The following is a 12578-nucleotide window of genomic DNA, read 5'->3' as shown; positions in this document are numbered from 1 at the left end:
ACAATAACGGTGTCTGGCGGCTCGGGAGCGGGGTGCGCTGGGGAGGAGGCCAGGACACGCTTTCTGCAGGCTGGCAGCTCTGTCGCGTGTTTGCACAGCAGTGTTTTCGCTGTTCCTCAGTGGAGAGCGGGTGAGCGCAGGTGCTGTGGGTGAACTGGAACCAGCTGTGCCCAGGTGAGCGGTGTGGGGACGCTGCAGTTGGGTCCTGCTCAGCCGAGACGCGGGGGTTGTGCACGGGCACGCAGGTGCTGCAGCAGCGAGGCACCTGGGGGTGAAAATCCATCCCGGGAAGAAACAAGTTATACGGAGAAGGAGGTTGTGTGGAGGAAGGGAGGAGAGAGAACTGGAAGTCTAAGGAAGAAAACGTGGGGAGAGAGCTACTGAAGGCAGTATAGGGGGGAGAGGAAAACGTGGAAAGAACTACTTGTGTATTCATCAGATATTTGCCAAATGGTATTGAGCTAATGAGCTGCCTTACTAGTTAAAAAAATAAAATAGAATCAGATGTCCCAACAAATGCCATTGTAATGTTTTGTCTCAAGAACCATTAACATATTACCCATCATATATTTAGTTTTTCCCAGCTGATCATAATTGACTCTGCTAACCTGCTTTTACATTCGTTATGCTCATATCTCTTTTCAGCTAATTTTCAGGTTTCTTAGAAATGGCTAAATTATGAGTTGTCATCATACATTTTTTCCCCCTCTCCTAGTGTGAGACTTTTTATTTGAAGAGCTTTAGAGAATACGTGTTTCAGAATTGGTTTATGGAAAATCTGACTTGAGAGAGTAGTAGTATTGTGAAAAAGAGTTGCTGGCTCATTCCCTGAGCTGTGGAATTGCAACATCAGGTGGAAGCAAGAACTACACTTAGGATGTTGGAAGAAACTAGTTTATGCAGGATTTCTGATAGCAGATTCTTTTATTAGGAAAACACTATTCTTATATATATTACAGCCATTTCTGGTATTTGTGGTGTGTCATAACTATTCCATACATTTTTTCACTAGTTGCATTGGTTCCCGAGGTTTTGGGATTTGTCATCTGTCTCCAAATCATGTGGACTCTGCCTTTCATTTCTTCCAGTTTAAGATCCTTTGGGTGTGGTTGTTCGATTTCTGGATTCTTCTAATCCCGCAAAAGAACAATTGTACATTCCAATTAGGGTTAGATGTGCCTGGAAAAATCTTCCTTGTCTTCATAAGTAACACTCTATTTCCACTTGGTTGTTGCATCATTCCCAGAAGTGGAGAGGGTGGCAGTGGTGGTTCGAGTGCTCATGGATACTCTGGCTGCTCCGTTTTCTGGCATCTCCATTACTGCTGCTGTTTGAAGCTGAAGTAGTAACAGATTTTCAGAAAATGCCTGTGTATATGTGGTGTTCTGCTGGGCTTTAGATACCACATGTGGTTGTGCTGGTGCTCTTCCTGTCTTGAGGTACTTCACTCTTGAGCTCCTCAGAGCTGGGTGGTATCTGCATACCTGGTGCACGTGTTATTGCATTCCTGTGGTGAACTGTATGGCTGCATCAGCTATTCTGGTAGGTCCTGAGGCCGTGCTAGAGGAGCAGAGGGATTTCTGGCAAACTCAGCTTCAAGGAAAAGATGTGTTTTCTTTCAAAGGTGATGCTGAGTCTAGGACAACTCAGTTTTGAATTGTGGGGGAGACTGTGGTTGAAAGGACTTAATGGACCCTTAAAAACTGTATGCTAATCTTCTTAGGCTTTGCTGGCCAGGATTTTTCTTGTTTGCACACCCAAGGAATGTTATTGTTGAAAGTTCTTGTCTGAGAATTAAACAGATTGGTTTTATTTAATACTTACTCTGAAAGGTCAGGAGCCCAAGAAAGTTTGCCATCTTCTTCACTCTGTTTTTTTTTCCTTTTCTCGCTGTTTAGCCTACTTCTGTGCCCCTACTCAGTGTATTAACTTCACTGCAATCAGATTTGTCTGTAGAACTTTACTGCATCTTGCTTCCTTTGAACCAGACTCACTTTTTAAAAGGGTGCTGTTTAACCCTTCCTTGCTCTGGCATCACTGAGTATCTCAGAATGAGTACCCCGTCCATAATATAAAGAAAGGTACAGCTGTGTAAGATAAATTTATTATTTACTGATAGCTGTTGATGACAATAAAAGCTTTAAAATACTTTAGTGGACTTGAGATAGCATTTTGCACTACTTGCATTCTAGTTCAGTGACTTTAAAGGGCCTGTTTAAGCTGTAAAACTTTTTTGTGACCCAACATAGCTGAGATAGCTTTGGCTAGAGTATCACTAGTGTCTGAGTGCAGTCTACCTTGTTTCAATACCAGCACACAAAAAACCAAAGGTAAAGTGGGGTGAGGACCACTGTCACTCCAGATAAGCAGGATAAGTGTCAAGGCAGATGGAGAACTTGCTGCACACTTTGGCCTGCTGACCTGGCTGTCTGGACATGTGTGCATGCAGTCAGTGCTCTCAGTGCATTTACATTTTGAAATAGTCAGCTGGATTTCCTTTCTTCTGAGTAAAATTTTGATTTTGGTTTTTCAGAGCTTGTAACCTCCTCAGTATCATGTTTAGAGAAGTCTTTTCATGTTTAAAAGTGCTAAAGGAAGAGGTTAACAGTTTTTGTGGCACTGGGATATTTCAAGCCCAACACTCAGAAGGGCTTTTATGAAAAAGAAGTAGGAAATACAAATGTGAAACTTTGAGGTTCTTCCTTATACTTAAGGGAATGTGAGATAAATGGCTTATATTTATATAAGCTCCTATCATGTCCTTCACAGGCATTGTGTTTTTTAAAGTTGATTTAGACAAAAGTTAGCTCCAATTCTTTACTTCAGTGAGAATTCATTTGAATTTTTTTCCACATTTTTCTAGTTGGGCTTCTGGTTTTTGAAGAAGGATTTAAAGCAAGTAATTGCATTGACTTCTAGGAGAGAAGCAGTTTTCATCTCCTCTGTTTTGAAAACTAGAGTCCTGTAATTATTCAAGCTATATCTCTGCCTGTGTAAACCCTGGCCTATTTCTTTCCTATTGGTGCAGAAAGCTTTTGTGGATCCTCTTCAGTGTTAGTAAAGAAATGGTATCCACTCACTGTTCTGGATTTAGCACTTCTTCATATGAAACCAAACTACAGAAGAAAAACAGGAAGAATGAGTAAAGGTGAAGCAGAGCCTCGCACACAATTTCTAGGGACCAGCTTGGAGGGGTTGGACTCTGCTCCCTTTGCTGTCCTTCCTCTGTCTGAGGCTTTCAGGCATGTTTGTCTACCTAAGTAAATGTATTTTCTTTGTCCAAAGACATTATGTTTCGCATTTGGGTTGACATTGTTTTAGCCAGAGGGATCTATAATGTAGCTTGATAGAATTTTCTTAAGAAAAAAAAGTATTAATATTCTTCAATTCGTTATATTCTTAGCTGACATTTGTGAAGCGATACCGTGTGACATAAACAGGTGCTGTGCTTATATTGTTTATGAGGACACTGGTAGTTTTACTGAAATAGACTTCTGAAGGAAAACCAGACATTTTATGTAAGGAGCAATTTCATGTTGTTCTGAAGATCTGTGGCTTATGCTTCCATGCATCAGATAAGCAGTAAATTGGCACGTATCTTGGAACCCTGCAGCTTTTTGCACTGCAAGATATGTCTTCAGTGCTTTTCTGGTGTGTTTGTGGCAAAGCTAGGGAGGAGGTTTGAGGTGCTGTGAGAGGGTGCTGGGTGAGCTTGATAAAAGCTATGAATTTAACCTCTGCCTTTACTTGTACAGGTATAAAGTTTAGGAGTGCCTTTGTGACCAGTTAAGAGTATGCAGATCAGGAAACTTCTCATTTATTGACAGAGGAAGGTCTTATGTGGACAGTGTTTGGAAGAGAGGAGCAGCAGTAGAGTGTTAAACAGAAAACCCTTCACTCAAGATGGTGCCTTTATTACATTTAACAGCAGATTGCATGATTTGCATGGCTTGGCTGCTGTGTTTTTTAGTGATGAAAGCCAGAGGCCCATTTGTCAGCTTTCTCCTATTTAAATCTGTAAGACGTTCTTTTTATTGGTCATATGAACAAGGATCTAAATTTGCATAGAAATTAAACTTAGATTAGAAATGAAACTGATATCCCTTGATCCAGAATAGATCAATTTAGGGGAAATACAGGGAAATTAAGCCTGATAATCTGTTGTTGATAGGGATTTTCTGAACAGATGACCTGTCGTTCTATGGCTGTCAGTTCAAGGTTGCTCTGAAAAGTTAAATGAGGAAAGAAAAGCAGCAAAATGCCTGAATAACTCATGCTGTTCCATGCAATTACAGTGCAGTTTACATTGAAACACTGTGCTATACTGGGACCCAGGGAAGGTCAAGCCAGGTTGTGCTGAAGTCATTCTGGGTCATCCCTAAAAAGCCTACTGCTGGGTACTGACCTTTTGCTTACTTTTAATAGAGTCAGAATTCCCTGCATTACTGTTTTCTCCCTATTTGCATCTGTGGGAGCTTCAGAGACAGTTTATCCCAACTTAAGCTGTTCTCTTAGTTCCTTGATAAGATCATTACCCCAGGTGTGTTCAGACTTCTCAGTGATTTGAACTCAAGGTACAGGCTGTTGCCTGTATCATTAAGCAAAAACCCTGGGTTTGGTGCAAAAAGGAGATGAGAGCAGGAATCTTTTTCTCCTGTGTCCTGTTAAGTAACAGTGATTTCAGTGAAAAACTTTACAGAAGGGTAAAACCTATCCTTTGGTTCTGAAGCTGAATGGTAAATATTTTGTTGTCATTTGGCCAAATGTTGTCTTGTGGCACTTGCAGATATGGCAGGGAAGTGCTATGTCTGTAGAGAGAGGCTACATTTTAATTTTGTAAGTACTGATATAATCTGTCATATGTTTCTCTGACACAAAATAAATAGCCATAGTTGAGTGGCTTTTAGCTTCTTGAGTTACTTACAACTCTTGCAAGTGCCACAGCTGCAGGTGCTCCTTTCTCTGGTGATTTCTTAGTACCAGCTTCTTATTTTAGGCTAAACAACAGCAAAACATGCTTTTTTGCTTGTAATTTTACACACTGTTTCAGCTGATGCAGTGCTTTCTATAACAAAGGATCTCAATTCCTTGTAAACGTGAGGAAATACTGATGTTTGGGTTTGGGACAAGGAGGTACAGACACCTGATTTAAATGCAGGGCCAATTATTGGAAGGTAGAGGCTTTTTGTTGGCTATATTAACAAGTCAAATCTGCATTATGTAAGTCATTACTGTTGAGAACTTAAACCATGGCTAAAACCATTTCTAACTTGCTAAAACCATTTCTAATAGAAAACATTATGAGAAATTAAGGGCATTTCTCTGTCACTGGTATTTTTCCACCCTAAATCTTCTTTATATAAAGGATTTAAAAATTTTAGGGCCTCTCTTTATTATGTGATTATTATTTTTTTTAACTTTCCACCTCTTGCTCTAACAGTCTTGTCTTGTGATAACATTAAGGGACTATAAGAATAAAACTTATATTTCAGAATTACTTCAAAACAGAGGAAGAAGGAGGGGCATGGTTTTTTCCCCCGAGGTCTCAATTCTTGCATGTTATTCTGGGGAGCTGGGCTAGAAGGCTTGCTTATGAATGATTTAAGGCTCTTTATATGACTTGCATGTCAAAATCTTAATTGGAGACCTGCATTTTTTTGAACTTTTGCTAAACAGTTATTTGTTCCTTGCTTCTCTGACTCCTACTAGCATTTTAACCAGTGAGCTTCATACTTAATAGCAGGAGTTTTGTTCCGTTCATGATTTTTTGAGAAATGTGTTGTGTTCTCACTGTTTAGTGATCTGCCCCTGCCCAAGATTCTAATATCAGTTTAAAAGAAGATCCCATATTGCATGGTAGGCTTAGTTCTGTGGTAATAAAGAAAACTTCAAACTATGTTTTTTCTCTGGGTGAATGTGATCTCCCCAGGGGTTGGAGATCTGAATCTAATTCTTAGAACCCAATGTGGTAATTACCATTAACGTTTCTTATTGCACCTTTGTGGCAGTAGAAGAACAAAAAGGCAGAAACTTATGGATCTATTTGGGCTGTTATTGGCCTGAAGAAAGGTCTGAGACCTTTGTGGGTATAGGAGCACTTACCCTCACATGAGACCACGAAGGGAAGTACTGAAGTCTCTTCCCAAATTGGCAGTCAGGCTCACTCTATGTTCATTTGTTCCACTGCCTGTGGTAAGTGGTATAGGTCTGTGCAGGGCCATAATTCCAGAATTTCTCCTGGCAGAAGTAGTTTCAAGAGTCTGTGGAGATCTGGGAATGAGATCAAGTATTTGGTTGTGTGGCTTTTACTTTTTAGTAGAATCCTGGGTTTGTGTGTTCAAAAAATTAAAAAAACCCCATCACTGCTGCCTTTCATCAAGCATGTGAAATAGCTGTTAGAAAAGTATTACTGTAAAATCTGTGCAAGTATTTTAAATTTCTCTTCCGCCTCCTATTTGCAGAGTACACCCTTAGATGTTACAGTAAACCAATAAACCATTCATTTCATACAGTTAGTACAGACTTCAAAGGAATTGGCTGTGTATTAAAAGTTTCATATAAATGCAGCATGAGGTCACTGTGTGCACCACTACAAAGGTACCATTTTACTTGTACATTCTGCACTAACTTCAGTTGCAAGAAAAACAACTGCATTGTGTCATAGGAGAGGTCTGTGCATTTTAGGTAACTTCCTGTTTATTAAGAAAATAAACTAGAGGAAATGAATGTCAGCTGAGGTGGAAAAGTACGTCTGTCTGTGTATATTATGCTTCTTCATCTGGAATTGATTCTAGAGCCATTGGATCCTCTAATGCAAGCAGTACTTTTTTTTCAAAATAATTTCAATATAATAAACCTCATATTTTTAAAGGACTTATAAACATGTAAATAGGAGTTTGTGATGGCTATTTCCATGTCATATACCTCGTTTTTTGCCTTGTTTACCAGTTTTAGGGATGTTGTTACTGCCTACTGCTTGTTTCCGTGACTGTTCCTGAGCAGATAGGAGGGGTGTTTCTGCTGCTTTCTGGAGGAGTTCTGGAGTATATTTCTTGCACAAATATCTGTTGCTTGTTTTATCAACCTTTATACACCACCTGTGGTGTAGCCTGAGCAGTAAGCACAGCAGAGCAGATGTTATGCTGGTCAGACTTATGCGTGATTGTGCTTGTTTAGGCTCTATTCTAAATATGCTCTTAGACAAATGGTGAGCTTCAGCACATGTTTCATGGTCTGACTCCAAACTGTGAATGAGAGAATGAAGAAGCTGCATCAGGTATCATGGACTTTTTTAAAACAAGGTGAGAATTCCTTTAAAGCAACCTTAAAGAGAGAGGACCTTTTCTGCACCTCCCCTCACCCTGTTGCCCACTGATGCAGCTCCTCTAGGCTCAGCCAGATTTGCCAAATCTCCTATCTGGGGAGAGGCAGGCAGGAAATTTGCTGTCCTAGATGGATGCCATGAGGCCATCAGCTTTCAGCCTACCCTGAGGAGAATGGTTGAGTCAGCTCTTGGGTTTATAGGTGCTACACTGGGGAATTTTTTAATACGAGAGCTGCCAGATTGTGGGACTTCCGATTTCAGTGGGAAAGTGATGATATTATTAAAATGAAAGTTGTCAGCTGCAATTATGGTGTTACTGCCTGAGAGAGCTAATTACTTGCACTCAACTAAAATGTAAGCATTGCATTAAATGAAAAGTGTTTTTTACTGTTAGGAAGATAAGATTGAGGAAACCATATCTTGGTATGACAAAGGAGGTGGGTGATACTGAAGTAATGGGTACACACCAATGTCAGTGTTGAACTCCATTTGAAAGAGTAAGTGTTGGCCATGATATTAAGATTCCAGTGTGGTTTTGTAATCTCATTTTTTTACACAGGTGTGTGGTAATGTTTAAGTAATTTTTCTGTCACAGTTGGTTCATGCAGGTGGATTTAACAGTGTACTGGCAGCCTACATCTCCAGCACACTTGCACACAGCAGGCATGCAAGTGAGCAGTTTTGGTCTCTTCATTTCTGCCAGTGAAAATTTTAAAATGTGCTGTGGATCAAGTGGGATTATTGATGTGAGAACAAGCAGCCACTGGCTGCTCGCTTAACAGCCTTTCCTGGCTGCCTGTCCAGTGTCAAATGCTGTTATTCCTCAGGTTAGGCATCCTGGAGGCATAACAGCTTCCCTGTGCTCTGCCTTCCCTCAGCTCAGGCACAATAACTGATCTTTTGTGTTACACCTTTGTCTCACATTCGTGCTGCCAGTGTTTTTATCTTGCCTGCTCCTGAAATTTTAGACAGGAGTTAATACAGTTCTTAATTTAGCTAGGGTTTATGCACTGTTAAATAAGTGGTTTACCTGTGAATAGAACCAGGTCATTTGATTCTGGAGAATGCCAAGAATTTTGTTGTGCCCTTCTTGTAGATAGAGGTTTTCACTTTAGATGTGATAGGAAGGTTTTTCGTGCCATGAGAGAAAACCTGCTACAGGGCACAAAAACTGTGGACCAGTATTTTTCAGCCACAGTGCTGGTGGTGAAAATGAAAACTGAGAAACAGGTCAGATAAATTTAAAAATACTCGTTTGCTATTCTGGGAAACTTTAAAATTGTCGAGGAATTTTTGAAAGGAAAAAAAGTCTGAAATTATTTAACATCTGAGATGTGTTTTTTCTGGACTAGGCTAAAACTAAGCCAACAGCAGATCTCTTCTCTCCCAACATGTAGTAAGAAAGGAACAAGGATCAGACTGATTCTTCTCCAGTGGGTTCCTGCAGTCATAGCTCAAAATAAAGGCTGGTTTCTGATTGTACAGTCTAAGAGCTATAGACCTCAACTCCTTTTTTCCTCCTTCATGGCAGGAATCTGCTGGTTTGTGTAGGCTTTCAGTGGATAGTTGTATCTCTGTCATTTGTTGTGACCTTGCAAAGTGGAATGGTTAACTGATCAATCAGAGTGAAAATTATTAATCTTTGAGATGTGAAAAATGGGGCAGCTTTGTGCTTTAATAGAACTTGCCAAATAAAACTTGAGTCAGGAAAAATGTTGTTAATTTGCTAATTAATGTCTGTTAAATACAAGGGTCTGCTTCAGTGAATGTTTCTGCATTGTTCCATGAAGGATTTTTGGTTTTGATGGAAAAAAATAAAACTGAAACTGGGTTTATATAAAGCAAAAGAGAAGCATGTACTTTATACTGGCAGAACTGGTCTAGACTTGTGTAACTGAACCTGATGATTTGAATATGAATGCATGTTGGTTTCATGATGAGTGTGACGTGTTTTCCAGCTACAGTTGAATCTCATAAAGCTGTGGTATCCTCCATGCAGAGCTTGGGCTATGCCTGTCTTCTGTAATGAATTGAGTTCCTCTTGATTTTGTCCTCTGAGGGCATCAACACCTCGGTTCAGGCTGGGAGCATGCTGCTGATGTGACCTACTGACAGTCCCCTGTCCTGCTTGTTGGGTCTCTCAAGTGTGGCCTGAGTGACTTTTGGACAGGTGGTAACTGGGAAATGTGCTCCAGTGGCTCTTGCACAGGTGGTAACTGGGAAATGTGCTCCAGTGGCAGATGGTCAGTCTGCAGCAGAGCCTGCAACTTCAATTGGTGTGGACCTGAGTGAGAGGAAACTCGTGAGGCTGTTGCTCAGCAGCAAGTATTGTGTCTACAACCCCATCCCTGTCTCTGCTCCTGCCTTGTGTAGACACAGCCTGAGGGAATTGCACCTATGGAGACAGCAGGAATAACACTGCCGTGTCTCTCTTCATGCATTCCTTGTCTTTTTCACCTGAAATGAGTGTAAAATGGAAGCAGCCTCTGCATCTCACCTGTGTGTTGCCATTTCTCTTGTACTGGGAGGAAAAGTGGATTTTAAGCTAAGCATGCTCCTACTTGATAGCAACAGTCTCTGGATCAAATCCTGGAAAAAGTACGAAAGAAGATACACTGATGTTGCTGCAGCTGTTAAATTCTAGCAGGTAGTTTGAACCAAAATTGCCTGTTTGTCCCATCCTTCTTGCATTTTATGCAGAAACAAACACCTCCAGATAACTTGCAAATAAGAAAGTCAAATGAAAGGTTGCACATGTTTTTAGAATGTCCTCCAGCCAATATGCATAGCAGTCATGCATACAGCACTTCTTGCTTTTATTTCGCCACGTGGCAGTGACATGTGCATTACCTGCTCTGACCTCTCTGGTGCTTTCCTGATTCATTTTACAGCAAGCATTTACAAACACTGCAGAAGGAGTTAGTAACTTTCTTAAGCAGTGTGTAGATCTCCAGAAGTTTACTCAATAAAATGCTCTTGTTTGTTTGTGGTAAAGCTGATTACATCCTGTCGATTTACTTGTATAATCTCGTAACTGTCTTAATTTGTGAATTGTAAACTGTTCTGCAGAGTCATGAGACTTTTTCTTGGCTGTTGTGCTGTAGTGGAGCAGCTGGGACTTGGAAAGCCGAAAACATTTGTGTGGTGGCTAAATGTAAGGATGACTCAGCTGAAATTTCTGATGAGTTATGCAGTCAGGAAACTTAATAAGCATGTGGCTTGCCCACAGTGTCTTGCAGGCACTGCCTGGTCACGAACAGCTTATGTGACCCCTCTGCAGATACATTAAAACATAATTGGGCAATGTGAATTCCCTTGAATTAGCTGTAGTAAGTTCAGAGATTTTCTTTTTCTAAAAACTGGAAAATTAAAAATGATATGAAGTGAGAAGAATTTTTAGCATGCTGTGGAATTAGAGGAGCAAAATAACAGTGAGTGTCCTGTGCATACAGTCTGTGGTATCTAACTGGGAAAGAAGTCTTAGATTCTGACAGAAATTGAGGGAAATGGGGAAGGCAAATACATCTTCCATTTCTCTTTAGATCTATGTTCTGTTTGTAATTGTGCTTGAAACTGTTTAATCAGTGGAAGATGGGGACAAACAAAGATCAAAGTGTGGTGATTCTGAGCAGTGGGATCTGGTTTCAGCTTTGATGTTGGAATAGAGGGGACAGGCACTACAGCTCCTTTTGGTTCTGTTTCCTCATCTATAAAATGTGGATAATGGCACTTATTTCTGTGACTAGCTCAGGCTTTTATAGAGGAGAAGGATTACTGACTGTCATTATGTCCCAGTAGTGGTACTGGTGGTGCAAGCTGAGCAACTGTCTGAAAAAATGCTTTGCCACTGAACATGATAGTATAGTTAACAAGGCTTTGGGCTTGGGACTGCTGCTCTTGGCTGTGGGGCTTTTAAACAGAGGCTCGTGAGTGATGTTTCACCTGTCCAATATTGCAGTCCGTCTGCAGCAACAGTATTTCTGTATTGCATTGTTCTGTTGGACAGTCAAAAATTTATGGCACTTGAGAGGAAGTGTCTCTTTTGATAATTTTTCAGCAGAGTCAGTAATTTTAAGGTAAAATTTGCTGCAAGAGATTTTCCTAACTGAGAGCAAGCATAAATATGATACGAAAGCTCATTTTATTAAACAGTCTCATTTATTAAACAGTAATCATTTGTAAATAGTCCTTGTACCAGTACTGGAAATGGGGATCACATTTTTATTACTGTGTCAGTTTTGGTTTGACTGTATGGTTGTTTGTCTTGGTTTTGACACTTGTGTTGAGAAAAATAGGAAAACATTGAATTATATTGATTTACATTCTCTTGTTGTTGAGTAGGAGATAAGCTGCAGGAGTGAGCCTTTTACTTAGTTGTATGCCTTGTTGTGAATCCTCAACTGGGTTTGCTGCAGACAGCTTGGGAGCTATGCTTTACAAATACTGGCATGATATTGTCTTGTGCCATTCACTTTTACTGTGTGCCAGATAATGTTTGCACGTGGAAATCTGGGAATGCAGTGTATCTGAATATTTAAACATACATGTGATGCACAGTGGTTATAGTGGAAGGTAGCTAGCACTGTCGTGTTTTTTTTGCAATGATAATGTGAAAATTCTTGATGAGTGCTGTTAAAGATCCTGGTAAGTCCTGTTGAGGATCCCTATTACACTCGAGTGAGCTGTATGTTATGGTAGCTGTGTATAACCACAAAAGTGACACTGGCATCTTGTGAAGGTTTGAAACTTCTGAGCTACAAAAAGTGCAATAAAATTAGATGCATCACAGAATGGAGCCAGTTTAATACAAGTATAAATAAGTGCACAAGAGATACAGAATAAGGCTGATAGCGGCTATTTCTGACTTTTAAATATCGAAGTTCAGTGTTTGCTGTTTCTTTAACTCATCCTGTTTTCTTGCCCCAGGATTGGAATCTGACATGGCACACAGAAGATCCAGATTTCACCCCATGCTTTCAGAACACAGTCCTGGTCTGGATTCCTTGCACTTACCTGTGGATCTGCTTCCCAGTGTACTACCTGTACCTTCGCCGTCATGACAGGGGATACATACAGATGTCCAACCTTAACAAAGCCAAAACGGTACCTGACGTTTTAAAATCAGGACTTACTGAGCTGATCTGGAAGTTTGAATCTGTTTTCAGCAGTGTTTTAGCACAGTATTTTTGTTGAGCACCATTCTTGGCCTGCATGTACACTTCAGCTGTAACTTACTTGTTCTCCCTGTGTTTGA

General features: G+C 40.4%; 1 long non-coding RNA gene across 1 annotated transcript in view; it reads left to right on the top strand.

The window, feature by feature from the left end:
* Positions 1-12326, top strand: part of LOC115307132 — a 16445-nt gene extending 4119 nt beyond the window's left edge. Inside the window, exon 3 of the long non-coding RNA XR_003915569.1 lies at positions 12251-12326. This is a non-coding gene — a long non-coding RNA (uncharacterized LOC115307132). The remainder of the gene's footprint in view (positions 1-12250) is intronic.
* Positions 12327-12578: the final 252 nt, after the last annotated feature.

The sequence above is a fragment of the Manacus vitellinus genome, unplaced genomic scaffold, assembly GCF_001715985.3.
Source record: "Manacus vitellinus isolate BGI_N305 unplaced genomic scaffold, ASM171598v3 scaffold_12_pilon, whole genome shotgun sequence".
In the NCBI taxonomy this organism is placed as follows: Eukaryota; Metazoa; Chordata; class Aves; order Passeriformes; family Pipridae; genus Manacus; species Manacus vitellinus.
Note: the sequence above shows the minus strand (reverse complement) of the source record. Positions and strands in the feature narration are given on the sequence as shown.